The sequence below is a fragment of the Talpa occidentalis genome, unplaced genomic scaffold (genome assembly GCF_014898055.3).
Source record: "Talpa occidentalis isolate TD23 unplaced genomic scaffold, MPIMG_talOcc4v2.1, whole genome shotgun sequence".
Lineage (NCBI taxonomy): Eukaryota > Metazoa > Chordata > Mammalia > Eulipotyphla > Talpidae > Talpa > Talpa occidentalis.
In genome coordinates, this window is record NW_026555331.1 from 24,077,077 (window position 1) to 24,089,735 (window position 12,659).

Sequence of the window (12,659 nt, forward strand, 5' to 3'; positions counted from 1 at the left end):
AAAGGCTGGTGAATTCTGGTTACATGCTTCTAATTATGGTGAATGATGTTTGACTGAGGCATGGACCTGACATCCCAGGACTGGCCTACTGAGGACAGAGCATACAGTTGCAAACCCACCACAGGTGAGATGACATACAGGTTTCAACTAGGGTGTAGATAGAGAGCGAGAAGGCAAACTGTTCCCCAACACCCCCACCTCTAAATACCAAGACATGGAGGATCCTAATCAGAAGTGTTAATCCCTTTCTGAAAGACCTTATCCTTCCTAGGGAGAATGTTCTATTTCCCTGGAGAATACCTAGCTGGCTTCTTTCTGTGGGAAAATGACAGCAAATGCACACACGGTGGTAGAGGAAGAGGGTGGGATAAACAGGTGCTGCAGGTGGTCAGTTCTTGGCAACTTAGTGAGATTACTGCCCCGCTGCTCATTGCTCAGTTTGGTATATTTATTGGGAAAAAAGTGGGTTCAGCTTCTATTCCAGTTCCACTTCCAGTTTCACCCTATATACACTCTAGACCTTGATACCCTTCTTTCTGCTTTAACCAGCAACGTGAGCCTACCCACTTTAAAGTTCCCAGAAATTGGATAAAATGTTCAGTGTGCTGATAGATCTACTCCAGGTCTCCGTACTCATGATGCTGCCTCACCCCTTGTGCTTTTCTGCATCATTTCAGTGGATTTTTGAGGGGGAAGGAAGGTAAAGCCATGCATTCACTTTATCCCCTGAAGTATAAGCCAAGCTTGGACTTATCCTGCAGTACATTAGTAAGGATAACTAGATTTGTATGTGATTTAGTGTGGAAATGGAAGGTTCCAGGCATTTATATAGGGAGATGCCAATTACTTTCAGAGACTTGACATGCATTTATTCATCAGTTCAGTAAATATTAGTTGAGAACTACTAAAGGGCATGAATGATGCTTAGCATTTTCATACAGAAAATGAAGGACAGTTCTTGCTCTCTGGGGATTAGTACTTTGTATCCATCATAGTCAAGTAAACATATAGTGACATGACACAAAGGTATCAAGGAATGTTTCTAGAAGAAGTGACAATTGAGTTTGGCTACTAAGGCAACAGAGTGAAAGAGAATAGGACATGTGTGAAAAATCAGATATTTAACTGTACTTAAGGACAACTACATGGGAGAAGTGGCTAAAAGCTGGCAGAAGTCAACATATTACCAAAAGTCTAAACAGGGTCTTGTAGTGGTAAGACAATAATGACATATTTCAAGAAGGGAAATGATATGACCAAATCCATTTACAGTGATTACCACAGTCATATTTTGGAGAACGAATTGAAAGTGGGGGTGGGATAAGATTTAATGTTGTTAAACTCTTAGAGAAATCTGCCTGAAAAATTTAAGGTACAGGTTAATATCCACCTGTCACTTTTATTGTTACAAGTTACAAATGAGATAATATGTATGTACCACACTTATTACTATGAACAAAGCAGTCATTCAATTATAGAATTTAACCCCCATTGTATTTAGTTCTCAACAATGATGCAAGGTGTTATTAAAAATGTACCACAGATGAAACTGTGTTTCAGGATGTTAAAATGACTCTTTCTAAAAACTTCTATCACACCAGGTACTCTGAATTATCACCCCCTATTGCTTACTGTCTCTGAACAATTCAATTGGGATCCAGAAATCCTCTTGGCAAAGACACAGATAAATTCAAGCCTCTGAATACAAACACCTTCAAAACTTTCCATTCTGTGATTTCATTGTTGTCTAGAATAGTGGCAAAACTATAGAGGCAGAACTAATCCAGAAAAAGATCTGACAGCAAGGAGTGAAAGGGGGGATATGGGCACTGCAGGTTTCTGACTTTACTCAATTTCCATACTCACTGACTGGTAGTAGCTCCTGCAGTATTTAGAATAATTAATTCATGAGTCTCAAAGGAATATGTGCAACCCTTCTCTCTTGCCTCTGCTGGACATAGGATGAAATGACAAAATGTCTCTGTGAAAATAAATCCCTTAGTCTAAGCTCTCACTATAAATTCATCTTAGTTTTTTTTTTTCTTTCCCATCCTCCAACACCTTGATAATGTCATCGTTTTAATAGGGTTCCTGAGGATAAAGAGCTCTGGAGGAACCTGTATTAAGTAATTACCCCGGGGACCAACAAACACAGGCTTATGATATTTACTTAAAATTCTCAATTCTGTGGATATGTCAAGGTTTTTATAAACAGAACTGACTTTTTCAGGGTTGGCAAATTAGCACCATGTCCAGAATAATCATTTCTACAAAGGGGATGGCATGTCCTTATTTTCCATCACTATTCATTGGTGACAGGTGACATTTCAAATAATTTGAAAAACAAATTCTGAAAATTGTATGGAAATAATGTCTAGGATATCTTTTTCACTAAGTGAAAATTATGTGTCATGAATATTCAAAGAGAACAGGATCTACAGGATTGATTCTCAAGAGACATTGTAAAGAAACTATTCTTCTTTGATGGACTTTGTTTCCAAGTGTTTCACAAGGTATGAACATAAAAGAAGCACTATGATTAGAAAACAGGGTGATCACAGAGACCACTCAAGTGGATAGCAAAAAATTACAGACAATGGGCCTCCCTTGTGGCATAAGGGTTTAAACCTCAGCATTACAAAGCTATCCCCAGCCACTGCAGCACAAGTTTTATCCCAGGCCAGGGAGCTGACCCACATGGCATAGCAGACCTGTCCTGTCTTGCCCGCTGCTCCCCTCAGCCGTATATTTCAGTAGATCCACCTGTTCTGCTCCCTACTCTGTCTCTGGTGAATCCTCTAACCCCCCCCACACACACACCACTGGCCTGTACTCCAGCTCTTGTATGCATAAATAAATAAATCTTAAAAAGAAGAAAATAAACATTTGTTCTTTAAAAAAATATATAGAAAATTTACAGATAAGAGACAGATTAGGAAATAGCAACTGATTTTGAATAGTTCCATGTCATAAACTTTTCTTGGTAGTGGAAAGAAGAAACCAACTTTAAATTTTTTTAATATAATAAATAAAGATCTAACCAGAAATTCCAAATCTAGGTGTAAATTCAATTAACTGGAAGCAGGGAATTGAACAGATATTTGTTCATAGCAGCATTATTCATAACAGCCAAAAGGTGGGAAAAAGGTCCACTGACAGATGGATTACAAAATGTGGTATATAGATATAGTAGAATATTATTCAGCCATATAAAGGATCTAAATTTCACATATTTAAAGGATTTAAATGTTCACATAAAACAGAGATGGGTCTTGAAAACAGAATGCTTACCAAAATAAGCCAGACACACAGGGCAAACATTGTATATTTCCATTTATATGAAGTACTTAACATAGGTAAATTCAGAGAGACAAAGTAGAACAGAAGTTAACAGAAGCTGGCGGAGGAGCATAGGAGAAGTTATTGTTTAATGGGTATAGACTTCTTGTTGGGGAAGATGAAAGTACTTGGAATATAATGAAGATAGTTATACAATGTTGTGAAAGTATTTAATGCCACTGAATTATGCACTTGCAAATGGTTAAAATGATAAATGTTATATATATTGTAACATAATATAAAAAGAAATTTTACCAATCCCACCAGAAAAGCCATTTAGTGTCTACAGAACATGAGGACAATTGCTCTAGGACTATAATAATTACAACAAAATGAGGCATTGCAGAAGTAGTTTTCAATCATTTTTAAAAGGAATGGACCCTTGAAGAATCTTCTGGAAGCTATGGATTCCCTCCCCAAGAGGAGAAGGGGAAAATACCATTGTGGATAATTGTGGGGACAGGGATTATGTCCCCCTGAAGAATCCCCATTGGTCTCTTTTTGACAGAGCATTCAGTGAGAACCAACAGCACTATGGGCAGCTGTGGAGGGATCCAACAGCTTTCCCTCAGGTGGAGGGTCTTACTGGCTTGTGTTTCCCAACTGCACTAAAGTCTAGGGAAACTCTGAAATCACAGACGGGAAAATGGAACAGAAGGATAAGCATTTCCAATCCCAAAGCTCACGGACTCATGAGTAGAATTTCAGCTTTATCTGAACTAAATGCCTCTCTCCCACCTTAGGATCACAATTGGTGAATGGTAATAAAATCACTATGAAAAATAAAGAATTAAACAGTACAACTTCATTTCATTAAAATATAGAATCATGTTAATAAGCTATTGCATTCATCTTTGGGTCCATTTTGAGACCTGCACACAGCTGCTTTTTTTTTTTTTAAAGAAAACTTAATAACATCCTTTCTGAATGAAAAGAGGTTTTTGTATCCAGTTGTAATTTGAAAAGGAACAACTAAAATTATACATTTCGGAGTACTGTAGGAAATAAACACCCCTTCATTACTGGTCACAAAGTTCTATTTTTATACTACTAGTTAATGCTTACTGTTCTTTCTGAAATTTCTAGAATTGGCAGTACTTTTATGCATTTAGGATAAATTGGTACTTTATAATTCTGGGATGAGAAGAGTAACAAATCTGAAAAGTTTTAAATAATAATTTTCTTTGTTTCTAGCTCTCAACTTATTAAATGCTCAGCTTCTATGTTGTCTTGCTCTTAACAAATCACAGCATTTGAATGCAGACTACTTCTGCATTTTTATTAAAAGTACAAATCAGCACCTAGAGATGAAATGAGAAAAATGGAAAGCATTGTGAGTTGTATATTAAACCCTTAATATAAATAATAGATCCTTTTGAGGTTATTGTGAATATAGTCACAAAGCCAAACGTCACATGTAATTTAGTCTAGTCTTGTGACAGTCCTTGACCAGTCCCAAAATTAAACATAATACAGTGTTCTCAGTCCACATGCACCCTACCATATAATCTAACAAATTCAGGCAGACAGTCTTGTATAACATCTCTCTTCTGAGGCACAGCATCCCACTTTCATCGCCCTATGGATCTCATTCCCTTTTATCTATATTTAATATTCTCCCTTCTGAATTAAGACAAAGACCACAGAAAAGACGGGCTAAGGAACACTTTTAAAGCTTTCAATCACACTCTGTTTAGAATTCAGTCAGCACACAGTCAACCAAGACTTGCTGCATTTTCATAAGGTTAAGACTGAGCACTTTTTACCAAGATAACTAGACAAACATTTGACTACTGAAAGATTTGTTTAAACCCTTTTACAAAGCGGTGTCCTTTTTATAAGCTAGGAATATATTGTGGTCTGTAAAGTTTCTCCAGAATGTCTCTCTCTTTAAAAGTTTACCTTTGGATAATTTGGTAAGTGGTACAACTAACAGTGCTCTCTGAAAGGGAGTGTGTGTTTCACTGTTGGTGTGGAAGATGATTTGACGTGGGGCCACAGTCAGACTACTGTCATAGTTAAGTTTTTATTTCTGTGGTCTTCCCATAGCTATTTCAAATAACACTGCATTTCCATTTACAGTAGGGAGGAAAAATTTCCTTTTTGAATAATTTCATTTAAATTAAGACTGGATATTAAAGGAAGCTATTACATAACTACAACTACATGTACATCCATTCAGCAAAAATTGGGAAAACAGTGCAAAAGAGGAATATGCATTGTATGATGGCATAAAGAAAGGAATAATCAACTGTGCTTGAGCCTGGAATGATAAGTAGGAGTTTCCTCAGAGGACAAGGAAAGAGGGAAGGCCAGACAAAGGGAACTGTGCACAAAGAATCTGACATGAGCTGTACACACAGCACCTGTGAGTGCTGCAGGGTTAACCTGGCCAACAGGGGCAAGTGACAGACTATGAGTGAGAAACGCACAAGGTAGCTGATCACAAAAGACATTCGCCATACTAAAGTCAATGTAGACTTTCCCATCTAGACAATGGAAGGTCGTTGAAGGAACTGAAGCCAAGAAGTAGCAGGGCTAATTTGTATTGTAAAAGAATAACTCTGGGACAACTTGGATTCCAGAGAAAGGGTGTGGAGACTATAGGAGAGCCTAGTTAAAGGACATTGAAGAGACGTAAAGGAAATGACCAGAAGGGTACACAAAAACTACACACAAAATGTTTCTGAATGACAAAGGGTAATTAAAAGGCAAATGGCAGAGCAAAAGGAAAAAAATTAGCACGCATGTACCACCACCCCAGAAAAGGTCCTTATGCTTAACAGATAGAAAGCTTCCCCAACTCAACAGAAATATAATTTAAATGTTATTATATTTTCATGAAAAATTCATGAGAACAGGTAATTCACATAATACAACAGAAAGGAATATAAATGTATGAAAATGTTAGAAGTTATTGACGGTCATTAAAACATGACTTTAAGTGAAAGAAGCTTTCTATCCATCAGATCGTTAAAAACATAATATTTAGAGTTGGCAAGATGTGACATTTTCAGATGATATTAGTGGAACAATAAACTGATGCAAAAAATGGATTACCAATAGGTAAATGGCTTATCTTTAGACTTGAACTAATTTATTGTCTTTTAAAAATATGTTCACCAAAGCTATGTAGGAAGAAGACTAATGGAGATATTTTGATTCTGATTTTCAAATTTTATGGCTAAGTGACCCTGGGCAAGTCAATACCTCACTAACTCCAACTTGTTTATCCATATAATATTGATGCTTGATACTAATACCCAATTTGTAGAGTGGTGGTATGGACTGAGATAAAATACTCATCCAATAGCAAAGATTTAAAAAATGTTTTTCCCATTCCTTCACTGTAGACAACCCTCTATTAACCTGAAATTCTAAAGATAGACAAGTCTACAGGGAAGATAATGCATGAAGTCATGCCAATAATGACACCTAAGTTAGAATGAGTTTCTCCAAATTTTTCTGATATGACATAAACTGAAAGTATCTCCCTATAAAATAAAATACATTGTGGGCATCCCCGGTGGTGCAGGAGGTTAAGCGGAGAGCTGTGAAACTATCTGCAGCCTCTGCAATGCCAGTTCAATCCCTGGCCTGCCATGGAGCAACCCACATGACGCAGCAGACCTCTCCTGTCTAGCCCACTGCTCCCCTCAGCAGTGTATTTCAGTCAGTCTGCCTGGTCTGTTCCCCGCTCTGTCTCTGGCAAATTCTCTCACCCTTCCGCACATCTGGCCTGTAACCCAGTTCTTGTATAAATAAATCTTTTAAAAAATTAAATAATATACATTGACTATGTTTTAATATAAAAGAGGGCACACATTTGTCTCCACCTTGAGCAGCAGAGAGCCAGCATCAATTTCCACAAGAGGTATGGAGAGGATCTAGCAAAGGAACAAACAGAAGAGAAATATGAGTGGCTCTAGAGAGCCTTCTGCCTGATAAGTTAGGTCAAAGAAAGGGTCTTAATAGTAACAGCACATTTTTTTTTTATACAGGCATGTTTTTATTTGTTTGTTTGTTTGTTTTGCCTTGTTCACACATGCACTGGGTACAGTCAGAAGCGCGGGAGGGTGAGAGAATTCACCAGAGCCAGAGCGGGGAGCAGAGCAGGCAGAAGGACCGAAGTACACTGCTGAGGGGAGCAGCGGGCGGCAGGAGAGGTCTGCGCGCCATGTGGGACCCTCCTCCGGTGGCCGGGGAGCAGCCGGGGATCGAACCGGCGCCGCAGAGGCTGCGTGCAGCTTCGCAACCCAGCGCTCAACTGCTGCGCCACCGGGGAGGCCCTAACAGCACATTATTTATGTGGTTTATGCATGTATCTCTCCCAATGGAAAATAAATACATGAAGTTTGACATTTCTTTAAAATTCATCTCTGTAAAATCTACAAGAGGCCTGGCACAAAGTAGATACTTAATAAAATTTTTCTGAATGACTAAATAAACCAAAAATTTCTGGTCATTATGCACTAATAAGTGCCTACATCTATATATCCATAGTCCCATTTAATCTTTTACAACTGCCCTATAGTGCCAGCATTGTATCTGATTATAAAGACACTGACGTTGCAGAAGTTTAAGAACTTTGTGGTTATATAATTGATAAGCAAACAAATCAAGATTTAAGTGCAGGTCTTCCCACTCCAATCAATCACCTGTTCATGATAACTTATAGGGCTGAAAAAAAAAAAAAAAGAAAAAGAAAAAATATGTGAAACCTACAAAAAGTATATACTACTTCTATGAAAAGCCCTAATCTCCTATCCACTCACACAAAATAATAATTCACTAACAGAGGAAGAATCTGAGATACAACTAAGAGATGAAATATGTAGAACTTGGTGACCTATAATCTTGGGGGTCACAAGAGATAAGAATACATTAAGGCTCCTTTTTGGCAACTGGATGGTGCCACTCCCAGGGATAGGAAACATAAAGGAAGGCAAGTTTGAAAATAAAGGTAATTTGTTCAGGGACTCCCTGGTGGCACAAGGGGTTAAGACACAACCTATGAAGCTATCCGCAGCCACTTCAGCACCGAGTTCGATCCCCAGCTGGCCAGGGAGCTACCACATGGCGCAGCAGACTCTCCTGATTTACCCGCTGCTCCCCTCAGCAGTGTATTTCAGTCAGTCTGCCTGTTCTGTTCCCCACTCTGTCTCTGGTGACCTCTCTCACCATACCTCTCACCTCCCATATCTCTGGCCTGCACCCCATTTCTTGTATGCATAAATAAATAAATCTTTAAAAAAAAAGAAAGGTAATTTGTTTATCTTGAACTTGGTGGTTTTGAAAAAGGAACAGTATGTTCCAAAGAAAATATCCAATACAGTGTTGAGTATGTGAGTGTGGATCTTGTCAGAAGCTATGGATGCATGATCATTTACATCATCAGGAGATGATGAAAACCATGTGCTTGGGGAAATCACCAGGTAGTTTATGTAGCATGAAAAGAGAAGAGAACCAATAAAAGTGCTTTGGGAATACTAGGCAATAAAGAGGAAGCACACCACTATGGTCCAAATGTTTGTGTCCCCCAAAATTCAAGTGTTGAATCCTACACAAGGTGATGGTTTTGGGAGGCAGGCCCTCTGGGGATGATTAGGTCGTGAAGGCAGAGCTCTCATTAATGACATTAGCATTCTTATAAGACACCCCAGATATCTGCCACCTCTTACTCCATGGGAAGAACAAGGAGGAGCCTGGAATGAACCAAGAAGAGGGCCCCACCAGAACATGACTATTCAGGCACTCTTCTTGGACTAACTGGCCTCCAGACTGTGAAAACCAATTTGTACTGTTTTTAAGTCATCCAGTCATGGTATTTTTGTTGTATTAGCTCAGACAAACTAAAACACATACCAAGGTGGTAATGAAGGGAAGCTACAGGAACCCACCCCCAGGCTCTGGTGGGGGGCCTGAACTTCTCTCAGGGAAATGGCCTGGATACCAAGGTCTCCACTCTGACAGCTGGGGCCAGCTGGGAGTCTAAATCACACTGAATATCCTTCATCACTGCTAGAAAGAGAAGTGATAAAGGAGAGCTAACGTGTCATCTGCTTTGTCTGAGTTAGAAAATGTATCCTCATTTTCAGAGGAAGCAGGAACACAGTTCCTAGCTGGCAGTCAAGTGGCTTTTCAGTCACAGATACCTTCTCCCCCAGATCCAAAGGCAAAGAAGCTGGGAGAATAGTCATCTCTCTTTGCTCATATATTATTGAACAATCTATCCCTTTTTGCATACACACAGAATAAGAATCATATTAGTTCAATTGGATTAGTTCAATGCATATCATTTGTAAGCCTCCTGGGGAAAGATGGGGAATATTTTCCTTTGTTTTCAGAAAATCTGACTGAAGCAGATCATACATATGTTTATAAAGGATAAAGAGCCAGATTAATTTAAATTGGTAAAGCTACAGAAGTGTTAGTCATAGACATCATTTATTAGCAAAAGCCATCTCAAAAAAATTGAAATAAAAAAATCATACATGGGTAGTTGAAGTTCATTAAAATATACTCTAATTTAGTCCTTACATAGAAAATCCCAAGGTAAACGAATTTTTAAAATAAATCCTATTCTTCTATCTTTTATTACAAATGCCAAGGTAAATTTACTTATCAAAATCAAACACAGTATGAGAAAAAAACAAATATATTGAAAATTAAGTACAAATTTAGTAAATATGGAATGGTATAATATAAATGAAATAAAAATATTCTGACCATTCCTTTATCTATTTTTTTCTGTTCTTAAAAATAAATTTTTCATGAATCCCAAACTCAGTATTAGCTATTAAAAGTTAGCATTAGAACCACTGTGTCTAATCTAGTCATTTTTAATAAATTCTAGTAAAACCAGAACAAAGGAATCTAGAATTTGCTGGCTCACTGGCTCAGACTCTGAATTTTTTTTATTATATAGGGATGTTTGCTGTTCTTTATTATATAACTGTACTAAATCTATATTTCAATTCTTCATGAAAAATAAGATTAATCTCCATCCAGGAATAGACCAAAAATTCCATGCTTAATCATGCACTTTTTTTCCTCAGCCCAGATGCAGAATATCTTTAACCCTGTTAAACTAAGAAAATGCAATAATGCTGAATTTCAAGAAGGGAAGATGATTTGCATCTATGCTAGATGACATTTAAAATCCCTGTGTCCTCTTGGCCTTCCAAATACATGTGACTCTTAACATGAAAGAAAGAAATCAGAAAAGAAATAAAGACTAAGGGAAAAAATTGAGGCCAGATGACAGGCTCATTAAAATGTGCAGAAAGCATCTCAGACTCCCTCGAGAAAGCTGTTATAGTGAAATAATCACATTGACGAACACGGGAAGAGTGGACTCTGGCAGGGGCTTCTATTGCACCCAAGAAGTTGGTGATTATATCCTGGAAATGTGACCCCCATGAAAGCCCGGCTGCTTTGTTGCTTAATAGAGTTCACAGAAAATGCTTGTCTCCAAAATGAGATTTCTCCCCTATTCACTGTGCAGCCTGGGAGCCTTGACAGGATGGGTAGGGGGCCATTTCTCCTAATCAAGGGGGGTGAGGACCCCTGGGGAGGAGGGGAATATTGTAAGCAATCAAGCTCAACTGTTGCAGGAAAGAGCACTTGCCTTCTGCTGGTTGTCAAATGGTCATAGCAGAAGGGTTAGGGAAGTTGTTAAAATTTGGTAGAAAAAAGGGATAATGGATCGGATGGACCCATTTTTCTCATCAATTATCCTGTTTCCACCTCTGAGGCTATGAGAAATAGTCTTTTACTGCCTATACAATGACTGCAGACTGTCTATATAGGCTGCATAGCTCTTAATTGAAATCTTTGCTCGTTTTTCCATTTTCCTCCCCTTGTTGGTTCAAATATTTCATGTATACATTAAAGAAACAAACAATACTCACTAAATTGATGCCCTAAATGGGACAATTTTCTTTTTAAGGTCACTGGCCAGTGAGAGAATAGGACAGTGGGAGGTGAAATGAAATTGTACAGTCAGGCCTACATGGGCTTATAGACAGGGATGCATTCACAAATCCTGATGATTTCTGATTTAAACATAATTTATATTTTTAAATGAAAAAGAAAATAGCATAAAAGTGTATATTCTATCATTCCTTTATTTGCTAAACTATGGATTTGCATGTGTTATACATAAGAATAAAAATGCACTAGAAAGATCAGAAAAAGATAATGTTGACCACTTTTAGGCTGGGGTCAGCTGGAGTAGATTAGAAGCAGAAATGTAGGAAAAAGAACTCTTTAATCCTCAATATAGGTCTTCATACCTTGAAATATTCCATAAAAATGCATTCAATTATTACCTGTACAAACTAATAAGTACTTTTTTTTGAAGATGAAAAAAAAATGTGATTTGTCCATGACTGCATTTGGATATGGCTGTGAAATAAAATTTTATCAGACTCAAGGATTTCCAGACACAATCTTAAGCAAGGGGAATTGTAAAGCTCACACCAGGGAGGGTTCTGTCTCATCCAGTTTCCCTGAGGTAGGTCAGAGATCTCTATATGCTTGGGTATCTTTTTATCAAAATAATCAGGTTTCCCTTGGAGTTTCCCAAAATGTCCCTGAGGCAACATTAAAAGCTCTTTAATTGGTTTGTAGCTCTGTGTGTAACATGCCAACCCTACTAAGGTGTATAAGTGTGGGCCCAATCTGGATATGCTAAATAAGTTGCTACCCAAATTGGTATGATTCCCCTGTTGTGGGTACACAACATTTATATTAGAAACTTAAGAAAAAAATAACTTAAAAATGCCATGTTTCTGGGCCTCCCCAGTGGCACAGCACGTTGAGCACAGCACTGTGAAGCTGTCTGAATGCAGCCTCTGCAGCATGGGTTCAATTCTGGCAGGCCAGGGAGATACCCACATGGCACGGCAGACCTCTCCTGCCACACCCACTGCTCCCCGCAGAAGTGTATTTCAGTCAGTCTACCTGTTCTGTTCCCTACTCTGTCTCTACTGAATTCTCTCACACCCCCCCCACACGCCTCTGGCCTGTACCCCAGTTCTCGCATAAATAAATCTATAAAAAATTTTTTTAAGAAGATCCATGTCTCTTCGTACAAAAACTTTTACAACCCTATGCTGTAGTTCATATGCTGAGCAGTTCAGGACACATCCTACGAATTCAGACACAGCTCACTTCCTAAATGAGACAAAAACTGTCTAGCAAATCACATCTAACAGTTGGAAACACGAGATAAGAAGCCAAGAAAAAATATTTTTTGACTGTGGAGTTCCAACCTGAGAATTAGGCTCCAGACTTAGTGCAACCTGGAGTCCAAA

General features: G+C 38.3%; 1 long non-coding RNA gene across 1 annotated transcript in view; it reads right to left on the bottom strand.

The window, feature by feature from the left end:
- LOC119238690 (uncharacterized) overlaps positions 1 to 12,659 on the bottom strand; it is a 48,889-nt gene that overhangs the window by 18,049 nt on the left and 18,181 nt on the right. The window lies entirely within an intron of this gene.